Source organism: Podarcis liolepis (genome assembly GCF_965112155.1).
Source record: "Podarcis liolepis genome assembly, chromosome: 4".
Taxonomy (NCBI): domain Eukaryota; kingdom Metazoa; phylum Chordata; class Lepidosauria; order Squamata; family Lacertidae; genus Podarcis; species Podarcis liolepis.
This window is the reverse complement of record NC_139558.1, coordinates 33,416,597-33,437,694: the sequence shown is the minus strand read 5'-3', so window position 1 is coordinate 33,437,694 and position 21,098 is coordinate 33,416,597. Positions and strand designations below refer to the sequence as shown.

At 44.9% G+C, this 21,098-nt stretch overlaps 1 protein-coding gene across 2 annotated transcripts in view; it reads right to left on the bottom strand.

The window, feature by feature from the left end:
* Window positions 1–18,997, bottom strand: part of CNGA3 (cyclic nucleotide gated channel subunit alpha 3) — a 35,291-nt gene extending 16,294 nt beyond the window's left edge. For both annotated transcript variants that reach the window (XM_083501716.1, XM_083501717.1), the window contains exon 1: window positions 18,394–18,997. The gene's annotated coding sequence lies outside the window, so the exon portion shown is untranslated. The remainder of the gene's footprint in view (window positions 1–18,393) is intronic.
* Window positions 18,998–21,098: the final 2,101 nt, after the last annotated feature.

Here is a 21,098-nt window from a genome sequence, read left to right as displayed (position 1 = left end):
GCTATAATCCACATCTGGGGGTCAACACACTGGCTACCCCTAGAATGTTCAACACAAGTGAATAAAGGTGGCATCAAGGAGGACAGAAAGTAGATCTCTGAGTGATTCGCAAGACATTTTTTCCAACCATTTAATAGTAGCAACAACAAAAATTTGGGTGGCCAGGTGCGAAAGAAGGTAGGGCTCCTAGACTTTTAATAGTTGTATAGAAGAGGGAATTTCATCCGTTGTTAAAGAGGCAAGAGCCCTGGCCACTTTTGCACCTGGCTCCCAAGCAAGAAGACTGAGATTAAGAAAACAGGCAGAAGGCAGAGAACCAGGAGCGAATGTCTCAAATGTAGAGTGCAGATTTTACCCTATAAGTCCATCACTCTTTAGTCCAATTCGAACCAATGAGACTTGTGTCACATGAAGAATTTGTCCCATTTATTTCTATGGGACTGAAGCAAGAGCCTTCGACCTCCACAAATTAATGTGTTTTATTTATTTAAAATGTTATGTTCCACATCTCTGAAGAAAATAAATAATGACTTAGAAGAACACAAAATGAAATTAACGTTACTCAGTAACAACAGAGAAGCAGCCACAAGAAATGAAGGAAAGAGCAATTTTGTCAACCAAATCCCTGTTGGAAAAGGCTTATGCTCCTCCCAGAAACCATCAGAAGAGTATCTTCCCACACCTCTGCAGAAAGAAAATTCCACAAACATGGGTCAATATCGAGAAAACCCTTGTTTTATGGCCATCATCTATCCAAACCCATCACAAAGATGGCAACAGTGATCCAGAAGTGGAGAGGCAGTCAGGAAGGTATGAAGGTCCCAAGCCATGCATGGCTTCAGAGCATTTTTAAAAATACCTTGACTTAGACCAGTGGTGGGGAACCTCCAGCCTTTGGGCCTATCTGGTCCCACTGGACCTTGCAGTATGGTCCACCACCAGGCTGGACATCATATATATGACATCATTGATAGGTTAACCCTTAAAACTGTTGCCCAAAGCAAGAAGAATCAGAAGCATACCCTGGTATTTCCTTTGCAGCCAAAGGCCAACATTTTTCAAAATTAAGCAATGCAGAGCAACAGAAAAAGGCTGTGCATATAAAGAATTGGAAGCACATTTAGAGCAAGCTGCCAATTCCTTCCCTTGACATTCTATAATCAGGTGTCATGATGTTGCTGGGTGATTGGCAGTTTGAGAGGTCCTGGCTACCTGTCAAAGTGGTCTGGGGGACTCGAGGATCCCATCTAGCTGGATCCAGATTTCTACTCCAGTTTACAGACAGAAGCATATTTAAAGACATTATTGCTGGAACAAAACAGGCTGACGATGTACTACCTTCCAAACACCCAGCTCCAAACTTGACTTACGTATTTTGTGATATTGTGATATGTATCTTTGCCGATCTTTGCTGCACTGATACCCTTAAAATAAGGCCGCCGTATAAAGCCAGACATAAGAAGATAAGAGGAGCTCATCGAGTCCATCATCCCATTCTCACGCTGGCCAACCAGATGCCTCAGTGGGAAATCTGCAAGCGGGACCCAAGCACACAAAAAATGTTCTCTCCCCTCCTGCTGCTTCCAGCAACTGATATTCAGAAGCATTGCTGCCTCTAGCTAAGCTTCGTTTGTTGTCTCTGTTTTCATATCTGCATGTTTTCTATAGAAAGGGGTACAACCCTAAGGTCGCCTATCAAATGTAACACATCTGTAGAAAAGACTTTGCAACCTGAAAAAGAGACAATGCACATACTTTCATAAGCCAATAAAATCTTTAATACAAATATTTTATCGTCATCATGGAATCCAGTGCTGAATCAGCAATCCAATGGTCTATAGAATAAGGGCGGGAAACCCATGACCCTCCATATGTTATTGAACTACAACTCCCATCATCCCTTGTATTTACAGCGCTGGCTGAGGCTGATGGAGGATCATAGGTTCTCCTGCTGCATAACGTAAACAACTGAGCTTTATATGACACGCTGAAGCAGAAGCCTATGCATGGTATTGTCTCCACATGACCAGCTGACCAGGAACAGTGCCGGATTTACGTATAAGCTAAACAAGCTATAGCTTAGGGCCCCACTCTCTTGGGAGCCCCCCCAAAAAATTTTAAGGGGGAAAAACTGGATGTACATTTCCAAAATATAAGATAAAATAAAATAACAAATAAAATAAAAACTACATACAGCAACAGTGTTTTGTGTTGTGTAGGCTCTTATGATGATTGTAATACATATTTTGTTATGTGTAAATGGCTTTAGATACCTATTAGGTCCATAAATTACCATATAGCATATATTCAACACAAAAAACAGTGACAATTTGTTGTTGACAAAGGACAGCTGGACATATAAAGTGCCCCATTATCTTCAGTAGCTTAGGGCAGGCTTCCTCAACCTCGGCCCTCCAGATGTTTTTGGCCGACAACTCCCATGATCCCTAGCTAGCAGGACAAATGGTCAGGGATGATGGGAATTGTAGTCTCAAAACATCTGGAGGGCTGAGGTTGAGGAAGCCTGGCTTAGGGCTTCCTGACCAGCGAGCAATGTTTACATTTAAAGCGGCCAGCACAAATATCAATTCTTGTGCAAATTTTCCATTCAAGAAGTTCAACATCTGCATTAGTCTTCCATTGCCTTAAATTATTCAGCTTGAATAAGCTGGATCACTAAATTTTGCTCCACTGAAGTACTGTGCACAGTTTACAATGGAAGGTATGCCATTATTATAAAGACACGCATTTAGGACTGCCTCTAAATACAGAAGAAATGGAGGCAGTGAGGGGAAGAAATGGAGGCAGTGAGAGATTTTACTTTCTTGGGCTCCATGATCACTGCAGATGGTGACAGCAGTCACGAAATTAAAAGACGCCTGCTTCTTGGGAGAAAGGCGATGGCAAACCTAGACAGCATCTTAAAAAGCAGAGACATCACCTTGCCAACAAAGGTTCATATAGTTAAAGCTATGGTTTTCCCAGTAGTGATGTATGGAAGTGAGAGCTGGACCATAAAGAAGGCTGAACGCCGAAGAATTGATGCTTTTGAATTATGGTGCTGGAGGAGACTCTTGAGAGTCCCATGGACTGCAAGAAGATCAAACCTATCCATTCTTAAGGAAATTAACCCTGAGTGCTCACTGGAAGGACAGATCCTGAAGCTGAGGCTCCAATACTTTGGCCACCTCACGAGAAGAGAAGACTCCCTGGAAAAGACCCTGATGTTGGGAAAGATGGAGGGCACAAGGAGAAGGGGACGACAGAGGACGAGATGGTTGGACAGTGTTCTCGAAGCTACAAACATGAGTCTGACCAAACTGCGGGAGGCAGTGGAAGACAGGAGTGCCTGGCGTGCTCTGGTCCATGGGGTCACGAAGAGTCAGACACGACTAAACGACTAAACAATTAAATACAGATGGATCGATCAGTTTCCAGTCTGGATCTGTTTCTCACATATTCAGTCATAAATCAGTCCCATCCGGTGTCTCCACATTTAACTGCAATGATAATAATTTAAAAATCCATATGAACATTTAAATGTTTTATTTCAAAATACCATTTCAATACATATTTTATCTCAACGTATGCCTTTCTAAATGTATTTTATCCTAAAATATGCAATGAATAAAATAAAATTGCACATTCTCTTCCTGAGCAGAGAGCTGTACTGTAAAGTTCTGCAGAAGTGCGTACTCTGAAGGATAATTACTTTCCAATCTGTGTCTTAGAGCAAGAGGTGTGAATTAAATCAGAGTGTTTAAAAATGCTGATTGAATGAAATCCTCTCCCATCTTTAACTGCAGTTAGTCATGTAGGCTAAAGAAAAAGGAAACTATTCAAAGACTCCATGATGGCATCAACAGACAGTGACTCAGCATATCAAGGCAAATCAGCACATCACCCCCCTAATCTCTGCAGATCAATTGCATAAAGCACTTCTATTTTCTGTAACATCCATTGAATTGGGAGAAAGGCTAAGCACAAGCCCAAGTACCTGTAAGGAAATTAGGCAGCATCACTGGCCTTGCTGAAAATGAAAATGACTTGCTTTGTAAAACCTGCTGCTCAACTTTCAGAAAACAACATGCCGTGTCTCATAATACAAATCCCATGTAATTTATAGAATGTCAACATAAGAATGGCTTCAAGAGGCAGTGAAAGGTTTCCCAGCTTTTCGACCAAAGATACCTTGGACTGCAGCTCAGACCACATACCTGAGAAACAGAGCATTCAACTGTCCTTGTTTTCCAGAGACAGTCCTGGATTTACAGAAACCACCCAGGTTTCTGATTTGATACCGGAATGTCCCGCTTTTCCTTAGGATGTCCCCATTTTCATCAGAGAAATGTTGGAAGGTATGGAATTATGTGACCCTCCAACCCAAGGAGATAAGTAACTATGCAACCTTTAGAAGACATCTGAAGGCAGCCTTGTATAAGGACATTTCTAAATGTTTAATGTTTTATTATGTCATTATATATGTTGGAAACCACCCAGAATGGCTGGGGTATATTATTATTATTATTATTATTATTATTACTACTACTATTACTATTATTTAGGACTTCCCTATTTTCATCGGAGAAATGTTGGAGGGTAGGACATACTCCATCACACAGGAGTACAGTGGTACCTTGGGTTACAGACGCTTCAGGTTACAGACTCCGTTAACCCAGAAATAGTACCTTGGGTTAAATACTTTGCTTCAGGATGAGAACAGAAATCGTGCTCCGGCGGCATGGCAGCAGTGGGAGGCCCCATTAGCTAAAGTGGTACCTCAGGTTAAGAACAGTTTCAGGTTAAGAACAGACCTCCAGAACGAATTAAGTTCTTAACCCGAGGTACCACTGCATGTCTCATTGAAGCTTTCTAGTCATTTCCACCCCCAAGCCAAAACATAACCCGTCCTGCAAGTTAACAGCCGCACATTGGCCATGGGCCTGAGGCAACCCATGCCTTTCATTGCTGACCATTGATATTGTTTATTGAGTGAGGAAGCTGAGTTGAATGCTTCCTAGCTTTGCATTCAACTGAGAGTCCTGTGTAAGCCAGAGGAAGCTGTCTTACAGCTCACAAGCCACTCACCAATTTATCCTGGCCTTGTTTATCCACAGCCCTAGGGAAGATACTTACTGAAAGGAGTAGAGTGCTTTTTTTGGCACCCGAGGTCGCAGTCATTTATTTCACCACAGAATAAATAAACAGATGCCCCTTGCAGCTGAGATCCTGATCTGCATGCTGATCACTTAGGAATGTGGGATGGTTTTTACATCTGGCGCACTATTATCTATACCCACTGACAGCAGCTCTCCAGGGTTTTAGGGACAGGACATACTCAAGGAGGGACCCGGGTGGCGCTGTGGGTTAAACCGCAGAGCCTAGGACTTGCTGATCAGAAGGTCAGTGGTTCAAATCCCCACGACAGGGTGAGCGCCCATTGCTCGGTCCCGGCTCCTGCCAACCTAGCAGTTCAAAAGCATGTCAAAGTGCAAGTAGATAAATAGGTACCGCTCCGGCGGGAACGTAAACGGAATTTCCGTACGCTGCTCTGGTTCTCCAGAAGCGGCTTAGTCATGCTGGCCACATGACCTGGAAGCTGCACACCAGCTCCCTCGGCCAATAAAGCGAGAGGAGCACCGCAACCCCAGAGTTGGCCACGACTAGACCTAATGGTCAGGGGTCCCTTTACCTTTTATACTCAAGGAGGGTATGAAATAGGGCTGATAAGGGGTGTGGCATCAGGAAAGGGGGTGTGGCTGAGGAGAGCCCCAAAGGGCAGATATAGAGGTTGCACCTGCGTCCAAGACCTGAGGTTCCCCACTCTTGCCACAGTAGTTTTTAGTCAACAAAGTGGTTTACAGTCATTAACTTTTATCCTTACCCTCCAACATTTCTCCAATGAAAATAGGGACGTCCTACCCAGTGCTGTTTTTATATAAAGAGGTGCCAGAAATCACCATGAATGCCTCCCTTGTTCTCTTATAATGGCAATGGCGCCCACCCAAGAGGTGCTGGAACTGAGTTCCGGCAAGTTCCAGCTGAAAAAAGCCCTGGGCCCACCATACCCTCCAACGTTTCTCCAATGAAAATAACGACATCCTAAGGAAAAGCGGGACATTCCGAGATCAAATCAGAAACTGGGATGGCTTCTGTAAATCCGGGACTGTCCCTGGAAAATAGGGACACATGGAGGGTTTGTTGTTTCTACTCTGTGAAGCACTTATTAATCAGTATATATCAGGGCTTTTCTCAGTCTCACCAAAGGCAATATGTCACTGGAGTGTCTGGATTACACAGAGAATAGGAGCCATTTCAGACTGTCGCTATTTTGGGTGGGATTCAATCGCCAATTCAGGTTGCACAATAATAGCTGGTTGGGAGGTCTTGCACCACAAACTCACCCAGTCCCCCAAAATGGGGAGGTGGTGCAAGAAGAAGCATGATGGAGAAATGTGCTGGGTTGCACTTCCCTGTAAACAAATCAGAATGAATGCTCATTAAGTAGCCAGCATCATCTAACCTGCCTACAAACAAAATAGGATGAAAGCTCAATAAATAGGTTGTGTGGAAGGGCCTTAGGCTGGGGTTCAGGTCTGACAAGCCAAGAATCAGGTCCAAATGAATAGAGCAGGATAGAATAGTTAACCAGAAGAAGCCACTGACAATGCAAGTCCCAGACAGACAGGAAGTCAAATTCTGGAAAAGCACGTCAAAGATAATAAGTGGAGCGGAAATGTAAGAAAGGAATCCAGAGCTGAAGGAACTGCCTGCCACTTCTTCCTACTTCCTTTGGGTCACACATTGCTTGTGAACGGGAACCAAAGGATCCTCTCAGCACAATAAAAGTGGAGCGAGAGCAGGACCAAGGGGAAGGAATGAGAAAAAGACCAAGAAAGAGCAGTTGCCAGACTGTGGAGACAATGGCCTGGTTTGCAGATACAGTGGTACCTCGGGTTACAAACGCTTCATGTTACAGATGCTTCAGGTTACAGACTCCGCTAACCCAGAAATAGTACCTCGGGTTAAGAACTTTGCTTCAGAATGAGAACAGAAATCGCGCGGTGGCGGCACAGCGGCAGCAATAGGCCACATTAGCTAAAGTGGTGCTTCAGGTTAAGAACAGTTTCAGGTTAAGAACGGACCTCCAGAATGAATTAAGTTCTTAACCCAAGGTACCACTGTAATGCTCAACCACAGGGGCAGAGAACTTCTGGCCTGTGGGCCACATTTGGCCCACCTAACTCCATTTGGCTCTTTAAGCTGTTTTCCATGCACACCAGTCCCCACAACTGATATTATATGTGATTGCAAGAATACAACAGGTGGGGAAGAGGAGTGCAGGAAGGGCAGTGAGTGTTGGCGCTAACAGTGCCGGGCGAAGTAGCTCATTGCTACCATTATCATCATGAATGGATGAAGAACTGTCTACACCTGGTAAAATTACCTTTTCCAAACAACCCTCCTAAGAATCAGGAGGTGGTTAATATTTGCATTGGTTCAAATTGTATTTCCAAAGGTGTAATAAAAGCAAAAGCAAAATAACCCACTCAACCAACTCCCCACCACCACCTACGATATTTAACAGTGCTCTGCTTTATTAATACCTTGAATAGAAGATTGGATAATCTCCATTTATTTTAATTTGGACTCTTTCTGTCAAAAGGTGTTGATTTTGACTGCAAGTCTTAAATACTAGTGTGCTCATTTTGTGTGAGCCTATGTGGTTTTATGTATTGTAATTCACAGAAATTACGATCCATAATATTGAGAAATGCGGAGGTATAATGAATAGTATTATTTTCTTTCATCATAGCATCACTGCATCATAACCTTTAAATGGATAAGTGGGGTCATATTTACCCCACCACTGGTCCATTTTTCTATGTCACCATGGCAACCACTTCTGCACTATTGTGTATGATAGAATCTAACACAGAGTTGCTACATTTGGTACTAAAGTACCACAGTTGGTACACTTTTGATTACTAAAGTATGGAAATATTACTACTAGTCTTTACCACTTCTTCTACTACTAAATGAACGTGCAAGTCTTTTTGCAGCTCACTTGCCTGGCATTGAATTAGTACTGGAAAATCTCCTAGAGCTAAATTTGACAGCCAAAACAAGAAACGAAGTCCACAGAGTTTTCATTATGCTTGACATCTTTTGCCAGTGTGTTAATGTCATCTGTGTGGTACAAAATATTAGCTGGCATAGATATTTGCAACAAGGCCATCCAAGCTAGAAAGGCAACACTGGATGTTGAAGTAGCCACTGTAGAAGCTCTCCTCACAGAGCTGACAAAACTTCAAAACAGCAGGAAACACATGTGGAATGAAGCCGAATTGGTGGCACCAAACAACCTAAATATAGTAATAAAACTCCTGTAAATGTGATGGAGTTTGGTGCAAGAAGGCAAGGCTGCAGGATGACAACACCTGATGCTAACTTGAAAGAAATGAAATGCTACAGGTGGCACTCCAGAAGGAGTCTACTTCAGAAAATGCATTTTATTACATTTGCTGTTAAGCAGTTAGCAGCGAAAAAAGTTGATTTCTTGTGGAAATATATCACCATGTCCGAAAGGGATGTGGAGAGAAAAGCTTTTGCTTTATTAGAGCAATATCCTGCGGACCTTAATGGTGATGATTTTGGAAAAGAAATGCGACATTTATCCTCAATACATAAATCAAATATTGTAAATTCAGTTAAAGCTTTTAGATCTGTTGAACTTGTTAGCCGAGTACAAACTTGGTGGCCTGTTTCCAAAATGTTTGTGTTTTGCTTAAGAATGCTATTAACCATGTCAGCAACAGCGGCTTCTGGAGAGAGGTCATTTAGCAAACTTAAGCTAATTAAGAATTATTTAAGCTCTACAATGCCTCAGGAATGTCTTGCGGATTAGGGCAGGCTAAATATTGAATCAAAGATTGCCAGAACAATTAATTTTCATGCTGTGATTTGAAAATTTTTATTTTAAAAAGGGCCAGAAAAGCTCTTTTTAAAAAAGTAAATAGTAATTTAATCTACCTTTTTTTAATACTATTGTCTTCTGGTGATCTAATGTGCATTGCTATATGGAAGTGATGCTTCCATGTGAATTCTTCTCCTTATTTGTATTGTAGCATAAACAAAGATGTTCAAATCAAACGTCCTTTCTGATCTCTGATCCTCTTTTAATTTATTTATATTTATTCATTTATATTTATCATGGAGGGAGTATCAGAGCATATGACCTCAAATGAAGAAAATTAACAGAGTGCTCCACTACACACCTCTTTCGTCTTCCATACCCTTTTTGACCTTACAAGCTACAGCTCATGGAATAAAACCATAGAGGATAAAAACAGAATGGCTAATGGAAAAGGGAAGGAACCCCTTTTCCATTAGCAGAGGTGGGATTAGGGCAGCAAGACTGGTTCTGTCCCACTGGGTTCTGACCCTAGGAGGCGCCATGGGACATTGTAACTATGACATAATGAATTCAGCAGAAGACGAGACACGGGGGCACCAAATTTTAAATCAAAGGCACCCCACTTCGGATAAAGATTGCAACTCAGTTTAGGGTTACCAGAAGTCCCCAGTTCCCGGGACAGTCCCCGGATTTGCAAATCTGTCCCCGGGAAACATGGCAGCAGCAGTCTCAGCAGCCCGGAGCCAGCCTGGTAACGCAGTTGGCTCTGGCTGGCTTCAGGAGCTGCTTGCTGCTTGCTGCCACCGTCACTGCTGAAGGGAAAACAGGGACGTCCGGCTGTACAGATCTCCTGCCCCCTTCCCCCTCTGTTTTGACAGATCAGGGGAGGCTCGAGAGTCGCAAGTGGGTGGCCATTGCCCAGGAGGGGTGCAAGGCACGCAGTTTCTCTGCCAGGCAAGGTGCAAAGCCATTCTTTCGTACCCTGTGAAACATAAATGCACACAGTTTTTTAAAAACTGGGCAACGGCCGGCTGGCCACGACTCCCAAGCCTCCCCCAATCAGTCAAAACAAAGAGGGATGGGGGAAGGAGATCGGGGGAAGCTTGGGAGTCATGGGTGGGCGGCGCGCCATTGCTGTTTTTTAAAAACTCTGCGCATTTATGTTTCACAGGGTGCGAAAGAAGGGCTTTGAACCTGTATACAATATGCATGTGTGCTTGGGCCCAGGGTCTTTTGCCTCACCATCCCCACTACTGACTCCCTGTTGCTATTCAGCTTTAAAAAAAAAAAGTGTCCCCAGATTCATTGAAAAAATCTGGTAACCATAATTAATGTTTTAGAAGAGCCACTATAACTTCTATTTCATATCTTCATTCACGCAGTCAAATCCTATACATTTCTGCTGAGAAATAAGTCCTTTGGTGCTCAGTATGAATTACCCTGAGACAGCAAAGGTTGGTCCATTGGGGCAAATGGGGTTCTGCCCCACCTATCTCATTCTGCTCTCCGTCAGCCCCCAGCTGCCCCCTTTCCTACTTACAACTAGTCCAGTGTGTGGCACTGGTTGTCACCCTTCTGTTCCTCCTCAAGGGCATTTTTAGAAATCTCTCAAGGTTTTCACCTGGCAAATCCAACCCCTCCCCAATTTTCAGTACCTCTAAGTTGCCAAGAATCCTTTAGGTTCCAAAGCAAAGATATTAAACCATCTGATTTGACGTCTGCTGATGCTGAGTGAACTAAGGGAGGACGTAGCTCCTCTGAAGCAGTTCCACATTATGGCAGGGTTCGAAGCAAACTTCTCGACATTAGTTTTCGTGCCACACTGAATCTCCCTGCTGGAGGGCAGAACTGGTTGCCTTCCAACACTGAATTCTTGTCCTGCCACAGGTGGGGGGGGGGTCAGTTCCTGGGAGTGATCATCATGAAGGACAATGTAACTTTGCCCTGTTTGCATTTAAATTGGCTGCGTCTCATCACAGCTGTTGAAATCGAAATTGAAATTGAATTGAAATACTTTATTGTCACTTGTGCAGCTTGTATACAGTTAGATTACACGAGCACCCCCCACTCAGCTCTCTTAGTCTTAATTCCCCTCGTTTACTGACGCACACCCACCAAACCCGAAAGTCAGTTGCCCTTTTGTTATCTTTTCATTCAGCAGCCTAACAGCCCATGGATAGAAGCTGTTCTTTACCCTGTTGGTGCGACTAATCATGCTTCTATATCTTCTGCCTGAGGGCAGGAGATCAAGAAAGTGCCGGCCAAGATCATCCCTGAGAATCATCCCTGAGAATTTTCCTCACTCTCCTGAGGCAACGTTCTTCTGCTATTTCATCCATCAGATTCACCGGACAGCCCATAATATCTTGTGCTGTATTCACCACCCTCTGTAGGCACTTCCTATCAGATGATGTCAAACCAGCGTACCACACCGTGATGCAGTATGAAAGGACACTTTTTATTGTAGGAGATCATCAAATGTTGATTGACATCGTTCTTCCGCAATACTCTGAGGAGATGGAGTCTCTGTTGGGCTTTCTTAACCACCTGGGTTGTATTTATTTTCCAAGTAAGGTCTTCACTGAGACAAATGATGGTTTTGCCCAAATTCCTGTGTTTGTTTCAGAGACTCCCCATCTTCATCTCTGACCACTGGTTCATCAAATGGCAGTGGATCCTTAATGGACTCATGGATAAAGGGAACCACAGCAGAATGAGCAGCTCTGTGTTGTACGGGCCTGGAGGAAAGGGCAGTCTGAGAATCCGCAGGCAGGACCTGAGCACTAGAGCACCCTCCTTCTGCCCCTCTGCCCCTCCTGTGGTTTCCAGCAGCTGCTGTTCAGAAGCATTACTGCCTCTGACCATGGAGACAGAACATAGCTATCATGGCTAGGAAGCATTGATAATTTTATCCTTCATGAAGATGGCAGATAAAGGGCTTTTTAGGATAAAGGAACTTATTTAGAGATGCCTTCCCTCCCCCCATTGTGAAGGTTTCCCTTTGGGCCCAACACAGGGATCTTTAGTACAATTGGTTCACATTGCTCAAGCTAGTGTATTTGCAGGCAGACCACTAAACGAAGTGAACTCCAATAGGTACACACTGTTAATTGGTTAAGTTATATGTGGTACTGAAGGCTTGAAAGAGGGAGGGAGACCTTGAGGGCCAGCTAGGTGAGTTAGGCTGGGAACACATCTGGGTGAAAATGTGCCTGCTTTATCCAGCCCGTCCTTGATCTATATATCCCAAGGGCAGCTCCTGGTTGAAGAGGCTCTGGCCAAAGCGCATTCTGGTGGACCTTCCCTCAGCTCTGATGGTGAGCCCTCACAGGCTTACACTGCAGCTGTGGCATGTGCCTGAGGGTCACCGCTTTAATCTCACATGATGCCTTAGAGCAGAAGTGCAGAACTTCTGGCCTTCCTCTAGACACTGTTGGACCACAACTCCCATCTTCTCTGACCATTAGCAAGGCTGGTTGGGGCTGATGGGAGCTGGAGTCTTAACAGCATCCCAAGGGCTACAGGTTCCTCGCCCCTGTCTTAGAGCACTGGACCAAAAAATGAATAAAGGCAGTGAAAGGTTCGTAGTGAACCCTGTCAGAGTGATGCAGCTCCAACAGCTGTCCACAGATGCCAGGTGTTGATGCCAGCATGTTCTGAATGCATGCGAAACCTGCTTCAATAGAACGATTATTGCGCACAAGCCAGAAAAAGGCAAGTGTCACAATTCCATTGAAATCCCCCCTCACAGGATAAAATGGAAAGGTTTGAGAATCAGAGGAAGAACATCTCATCCATACATGCTACTGCGGAGAACCCATGTGGGGTGCCTTGACCCCATTATGTCAATATCCTTCTCCAGCCCATGCCTATTCGACTAAAATCTCAATCTCTTTCATTTCAGAAGAACTTTCTCTTCCAATATTATCGTGTCTTATCAGCTTCAGACGTCAAGATACACCTCCCTCCAATAGGTACACTTTAGCACATGGGAAACCACAGGAAAAGAGAGAGAGATGAGGAAATGAGGAAAAACTAAGCGTGTGTGTGTGTGTGTGTGGTGCTGTCCAATTAATTGGAAGCACCCTTTTATTTAATTGAAAAGGTTTTTTATTTTTTAAAAAATAACCCACTGGAAAAGTGCAAAACAATTGTGCCTGCTCAAAAATAAGCCCAACTGTTATCAAAGGGACTTGCTGTCGATAAGGTGCTATGGGGCTGCAGTCTAAATGTTGCGATCCTCATATATAGGAAAGGATGATCTTCCTCAGGTGGATTGGACTCACAATCTCTCTGGAAAAACTAGGACAGGATAGGACAGGGCAAACACTTCTACCAATAAGAAATGATAGATTGTGGGTTTTCAGTCACAGCAGATGTGTCTGGCCGCGAGCAATTTCTAGAAATAATGAGCTCCCTTTTTGCAGCCTGTTTACTACAAGGTTGTCATAGTTCCCATGTCTCATGGATCACACCGAGAATCCCAGGATCACACAGAGAAAAAAAGCATTTTTCCCACTGGCTTGTGAAGAGGAATAGGGAAATCATGAGGAGCTTTTTTCTGTGCAGCAGAACTTAAAAGTCAGCAAGTTAGCATGTGTTTGTGCTAACCTTCTGCATCAGCCATTTCCCAGAGAAAGTTAGGGTTCCTTGGAATCTTATCAAAAGCTTAAAGATAGCCTGCTGATCATCTTTTAGTTTTACTATAGAGAAGCAAAATGTGTGGGCTTTTCTCCTTAAGAGTGTGGCCTCTTCCACACTACAGAAGGAGGAGTGTGCCATTTGCACAACTGTGAAATATTATCCGGCACACTGTTGGCAAGGTGTTATGAATCAGTAGAATGCTGCCATGCTGATGCGAGGAAACTCCTATACATTTCTATTCAGAAGTAAGTTCCATGGAGTTCAGCGGTGTTTACTCCCAGAAGAGTAGATACAGGATTGCAGCCTTAAATGTGAAAACTCCCTTGGCAGTTTTGTCTATCATGGGAACATAGGCAAAGGTAAAGGGACCCCTGACCATTAGGTCCAGTCGTGGTTTACTCTGGGGTTGCAGCACTCATCTCGCTTTATTGGCCGAGGGACCCGGCATACAGCTTCCAGGTCATGTGGCCAGCATGACTAAGCCGCTTCTGGTGAACCAGAGCAGCGCACGGAAACGCCGTTTACCTTCCCACCAGAGTGGTACCTATTTATCTACATGCACTTTGACATGCTTTTGAACTGCTATGTTGGCAGGAGCAGGGTCCAAGCAACGGGAGCTCACCCCGTCGCGGGGATTTGAACAGCCGACCTCCTGATCGGCAAGTCCTAGGCTCTGTGGTTTAACCCACAGTGCCACATATTTTGCTTTAAATGGCAGACCACAAGGACCTAAGTGATATTCATTTCTCACTGGCACTAGTACAAATTCAGTTCCACAGTTACCAACACTGTTGAGAATGATACAAGATGTATGTGACTTTGATTTAACCTAGTTTTAATTCCAGGGTGTATGCTAATTCCTATGGAGCAATGATAAAGAAGAGAGTGATTTCAAGCACACTTGGGCTGTCTTTTCTTCACACTGAATATCCACAACTAGCCATCAGAATCTGAAGTAAGGGCATTGAGTTCAGATGGCATGGGTTATGTCCACTAAATTATACTCAGGTATCCACCAAAATCAATGGACTTAATGTTCGTCACAACAAATTCAAGTCCACTGGTTTCAACATTTCTGCTCTGAAAAGATTTAGTCACTTACAACCCTATGTTATGAGTTTGGGAAGCTCTCGTTACAGAAATTAGATATTGGAAAGGCTGGAATAGATCTGTGAGCTTTCTAAGTTCATATGCTTCTTGCATGCATGGAAGAACCATTTTTTCCCCTGCCTGGATACAAAGTGTTGAATGTGAACCAGAGATGTGACTCGTTTTCCATCAGTAGAGACCACTATTTCCCATCAGCAACGTGATGGCAATCTTGAACCCAAGCCTGTATTTGTTGCCAACTACTCCCAAACTGTGGCTGAGAGCCTACGCTGGAAAAAAAATGTGCACAAAGAGTATGGGAACTGTCCCTGAATCTCCAAGCATCAGTAACACTAAGGAAATAACACCATAAAGCATCTCAACGTCAGACAAAAATGAAGAGAGTTGTCTTTTTTCACATATTGACAAAGTGGCTCAAATTAGCAACATCGGCTGGAGACAGATCATAGGATATGAAAGAATTGAAGATTACCTGGGACTATGGTTGGCCATTGCGTGGGGAAGCAGAGTGGGGAAGCTTTGGTCAGAGGCAGATTTAGGGCAGCGCGACTGGTTCTGCCACACTGGGCGCTGAGCCTAGGGGCACTGCAGGGCATCGGAACCATGACATAGTGAATTGAGCAGAACGGAAGGTGAGAGGTGGAGGTGCCCAATTTTGGCCTTACACAGGGCACTGCTGGAATTTGAGAGGCCAAAGTCTGCCCCTGCTTTGGTCCCCCAGGTGTCGCTTGACTACAACTCCCATCATTCCTGACCCCTGGCTATGCTGATGGGAGCTGAGGGTCTAAAAATATCTGGAAGACCACAAGTTCCCCAACTCTGGTGTGCCCTTTCATTTCTTTTATGCAGCTATCCTCTCTCTAGTCAAAGAGAGAGCATTGCAAAAGAGTAGGGTTTTTTATTACACGTACAAAAACTATTATTGGGCACTTTTGGAAGCCTGTTCTAAGCACACTTGTGCATTTTTGTTGCCTCCCACTGTCTAGTCAGGAAGAGGGAAGGCTCTGCTTTTGGAATAAAGGCATGCCCGTCCCTTAAATCTTTAGTTGTATTTCCTAAACCTTAAGTGTGTAATGTGAGAATTCCCAAAGGGTGACAAAGGCACATCAGCCAGAGACATTCATTCTCAGTCTTCTCTGGCATTCTGCATACTGTGGAGTCAGGCTGGTCATGACAACCCACCTTCAACCCAACTTCACTCCAGGTCAAGCCCAAGGGGATGGGGAGAGGGAGGAAGCAAGAAGGAAAATCTGCCCACCTCCTACTCAGTTCAAAGCAGGCTGGCTTTCAGCTCCCACCTCAGAGCTCCGTTGGCAGCAACCAACTCTGTTCCCCCCAAAACAGGATGGGTACCACAACTGCTGATGTGGGCAGTATCTTCAGTGAATGGCAATGAAGTGAATTGGTGGAACTGCTATTGCCACTATGCATGTCAGAAAGACAGGTGAAAAGTGTCTTTCCTCAACCAAACATGGTCAATATGACAATTGTGATACCTAGGATGGAGTCCAGAGCCATTTCTCTGTCTCCTCATCTCACAACCCTCACCCAAGCCACCGCCATCTTCCTAAGACATGGGCATCAATGATGGGTGAGAGTAATGCCCTCTCAAGGCTGCCACAGACACTTTCCACAGCCTCACTCCTAGTTCAAAAACAACGGACCTTTAGATATATACATACTGAAAGGTTTGGCCTGTCGACAGGTGGGACAGCTGTAGAAAGGGCCAGTATATTGCTGGCAAGACTGCCTGGGACAATGCTTTGCTTCTCTTCCATTATGTCCCTGCTGCTTTTTTGTTCCACAGAACTCAATGGAAACCATGGCGAATGGGATTAGCCCTTATTTTGCGATCTCTGCTCCTTCGTTGGAATAGCATTGCCTTGGCTTTAATTTCTTATACAGTGGTACCTCGGGTTAAGTACTTAATTCATTCCAGAGGGCCGTTCTTAACCTAAAACTGTTCTTAACCTGAAGCACCACTTTAGCTAATGGGGCCTCCCGCTGCCGCCACACCACCAGTGCATGATTTCTGTTCTCATCCTGAACAGAGGTACTATTTCTGGGTTAGCGGAGTCTGTAACATGAAGCGTATGTAACCTGAGGTACCACTGTACAATGACAGAATGTAACAAAACAGAACTCACGGACATGGGCATTGGCCATGCTGGCTGGGACTGACATAAGTCCAGCAACATCTGGAAGACCACAAGTTCCCCATCTCTGCATTACATTCTGCATTCAGGGGGGAAATGAAATCCCCATTCCTGAAAAACCATCATTTTACTTTTCCCATGCACTTCTAAAATAGCTATCTGTGAGGTAGTGGGCGAAAACATTGCAGGAAGACATGCATTTTGGGGGAAGTCAACATGGACAGCTACAGAAGAAAACACACACACACTCCAAGCAGTTTTGCAAACTCCACAATATTCTTTGTGCCACACTTGTTTCTTAAGAAGACTAAATTCTCCTGCCATTCATTTTACATGCCTTAATGCCGGTAGAGCAATCTGACCAGCAATCCTCAATAGTTCCCCATTTGACCCAGATAGTCTTCTCATCTTGTCTTCCCCTTCCCAGGAAATAATTTGGGGGTTTTTTGGAGGTTTTTTTCTTGGTTAAGTTTCAATTAGAGTCAATCGGGCATTTTAAAAGCCCAATTGTCGTGCATTGGGAGGATTTTGGTTGCGGAGTGGGGGCCCAGCTAAAGAAGGAAGGGTTAACCCTTCCAACTCCATTCACTGCAACCTTCCCATCAGAACTGCGTCTGCCTGAATTCTGTTCTCAGCAAAACTTTACAGTGAATCTTTATGCGAAAGGGAACCAGTGTCAACCAAAAGTAACAGGAGAGAGGCATCCTCAGGAAAAAAAATCCCTTTCAGCGGCACATGGACAATTAGCAAGAGAATCTGTTTAGCCTGGAATGTTCTCCAAAGCAAATGGGAGGCTAGAAGCAAGCCCCATTCCAGGCTAAGCTCTGAGAGAAGGGAGGGGTGGCGATGGAGCGACCCGCTTCCCGGAGCAACATAGGAGGCCGAGGAAGAGCGGGGCTCTGCATGACAAGCCCAGTGCCTGGCGCATTAAGATTACAGAGAGAGACTAAGAGTAAGACCGGCTAAAAGGAAAAGCAGCTCTAGGCTTTTGCTATCCTGTTAAGGTCTTTACAGGGATCAAAATGTCAGGCAATTGGCTTGTTCCGCGCACATTTCTGGCCACCTTCAAGGTATGGGCTTAGATGCTCTCCTTGCCTGGAAAAGGACTCGGTATAGTTGGAGAGACTTGCCCCCAATGTTTACTTTCTAAAATTTTAAAAAAGCACCACGGAGTCACAGAAGCCCTTCTACGCTATGCCAGCCTTTTGCACGTGTTCAACGGCACCGTTTTCTTCCAGATGTCTCAAATCTGACCTCTAGCACTGAAAATAAATAAGATTCAGGGGCGTTCTATATCCTTCTCTGTTTGTGTAATAATAGTTATGCTATGAACTAGATGATGCTCCTCTCTTTGAGATCAAAAAAAGCACAGGAGCATCTTTGATGCCCCCAGTCTACTGCCCTGTCGCTCTTGGGATTTCCGACACACACACACACACACCGCTTTTTGCAATACAGCGGAGCCCCTCAATTTAACGCCTTCCACCAGCAAGCAGGGAAGTCCCGTTTCCCTTACGCTCATGCACCCTCGCGGCTACTTTGCAGAAAAGTTACCAAGTTTCCTACCTGCTCTTTCTTGGTGTGCGCAGACTGCGGGGACATGGCCTCTTCGAAACGAGGAAGGAAGAGGAGAAACAAAACCAAAGTGGGGAAACCGCGAGATTAATAATAATAATAATATTAAAAATATCCAAGGGCAGCTTTCAAGCTCTCCTTAAGGTCAGATCCATCCCGAGGGGCGCTTTCCCACGCTGGTCCTATGAAGGCAGCTCCGAGTCCTTTTCTGCGACGGGAGTCTTTTTTAAACAGGAACGCTTCACTTCGCTTCTCTGGAAACTCAGAGCCTTGCTGGCGCCCGTTTCCCGGAACAGTGGCGATTCTGACCGGCTTCCCTCTTTATCTCTGGTCACTGGGCGCAGGGGTTGGGTCCGCGCGCTGTTTCAGTACCAGCAGCGTTGGACAGCTCCAAGCGGGAGGCAGGGAACCGACGCGTTGCGCGTGCGTTTTGCTTTAGTGTGGCGGCGGTAGCGGCGGCGGGCGCAACAGCCTCGTCAGTCTGCGCTCTCCTTCCTGCCACCAAGCGCGCCTTCCTCCCTCTCTCCCTTTGCGCCTTAATCTGCCCCAACAGGGCAGCACGCCGGCCAACGAGCCCGCCCAGACCTTCAGCGCTCATTGAGTCCGAGGGCGCCTTCCTCCTTCAGACAGCAAAACTCCATCTCTCCCCAAGCTTTTGGAGGGCGGAGAGGAAGCTTTCGGTGATATTTGGGTAAGGGGGGAATTCACAGCGTCTGTTTTCAACCAATGGCTTCATTAAACCAGCTTCTGAATTTTTGCCCCTGCAAAAAAATCTACCTAGTCTGTTCCCACCAACAGTTTACTGCTGGCCGCTTTGAAGAATACTCTCAATAGTCCTGGTCATGATGCTATCATGATGCTAGCTTTGCAAACTTGTTTTGTTCGGGGCTTTTTGCTTGCACAGTGTTCATGCATTTTTAGGGGTACACTTTAAAACTGCTGCTCCCGACCTGGTGACCTCCAGCTGTTTCACATTCCCTGAAGGGGTTCTAGGAGTGAGAGACATTGTAGCCACCATTTCTTGGAACACAATAAAAAAGGCGAGTTTCAAAAAGGGAGGGACATGTGTTTAAGATTTTTTTAGTTATGCCATTCTTTTCAGTGCTCCCAGGAACAATTGTTTTACTTCTTGTACCAAGTTAGACCTATAAAGACTCCTACTGGGCCTCTAAAGATTCTCTGTCATGGATGCTTTAGCTGAGATTCCTGCATTGCAGGGGGTTGGACTAGATGACCCTTGGGGTCCCTTCCAATTCTACGATTCTATGATTCTAGTATACTCATGCTGGTCTTTCATTGGGGAAGGATTATCATGGTGAGGGTACTTAAGAACTTTCCTCTGGCCCATGCATCACCCTGTAACTACCATGTGGCAACTGAAGTAGGCGACTTCTTTTTCAGAGTGAAAGAAGAGAAGAAGGAAAATTCTCTACCAGATATGGTTTTAATATTGCCACTAACATTGTTATATTTATTGGAAGGCAAAAGTACATCTAGTTTAGCATCCTGTTCTCACAGTAGTTCAACCAGATGCTAACAGGAATCCCAGCAGCAAAACCTGATCACAAGAGTGCTCTCCTCCCTTATACTTCCCAGCAACTGGCATTCAGATACTCCTTTGGTTATCATTCGTAGCAGAGTAAGATAAACACGGTTTTAACAGTGAGTCCGTAAGTGACTGTGGAGGCCAATTCTGGATCCACACGTCCTTCCACAGTGGGGACATAAGTTTCCGGGTGGAAGTTGATCACGGTGTGGATTTGCCAAGCGTGCCTTCCTCTTAGCATGTTTCTCCCTTTCGTCCTGGGTTTAAGTGTCTTCAAAGCCCATGACACCTTTGGTAAAGGCTGTTCTCCAATTGGAGCGCTTGCAGGCAACGGGGGGGGGGGGACCGCTCGGGATCTGGGGACTCCGCCTGTCCACGCAATTCTTGGTGCTTATACTACATTTTTTTAAATTTGCCTTGAGACAGTCTTTAAACCTCACTGCCTCCCACAGTGGAGATGAAATGTAGCCATCAGAGATGGTAGCCTTATCCTCCACGAATCTGTCTAATCCTCTTTTAAAACCATCCAAGTTGGCGGATGTAACTATATCTTGTGTGAGCAAATTTCTTGGTTTTCCTTGTGCTGTGTGAATAAGTACTTTATTTTTTATTTTTTTCCTGGTCTGAATCTTCCAACACTCAGCTACGCTGGAATTGCAGCCTCACCTTTCAGGGGGTTTACTTACTATTTGAGGGTACCTTTACTTCTCTCCACAGGTACACAAACTCTAGTGATTGCAGGCTAGGCAATAACCCATTAGTGGCATCAGTTCCTCCCTCTTCAAATTAAAAAGGAGGGGGAGCTAGAAAGGCATTAGAGGTAAAGACACCGTACTGGTAAGATATTTCTGGCCAGGAGGACAGCAGTTGTTGTTCTAAATCCCAGCATGATCTGTGTCATGCCTTTAGTGTTCATTCTCCTGCAGCTGGGGCACAGAACTGCTGCTGGATATTTACAGGTATTTAAAAGGGTATCATACCCTTAAAGATATACCTGCAAAGGGTATAATATGGGGTGTGGGTGGCGCTGTGGGTTAAACCACAGAGCCTAGGGCTTGCTGATCAGAAGGTCGGCAGTTCGAATCCCCACAATGGGGTGAGCTCCCGTTGCTCAGTCCCTGCCCCTGCCAACCTAGCAGTTCAAAAGCAC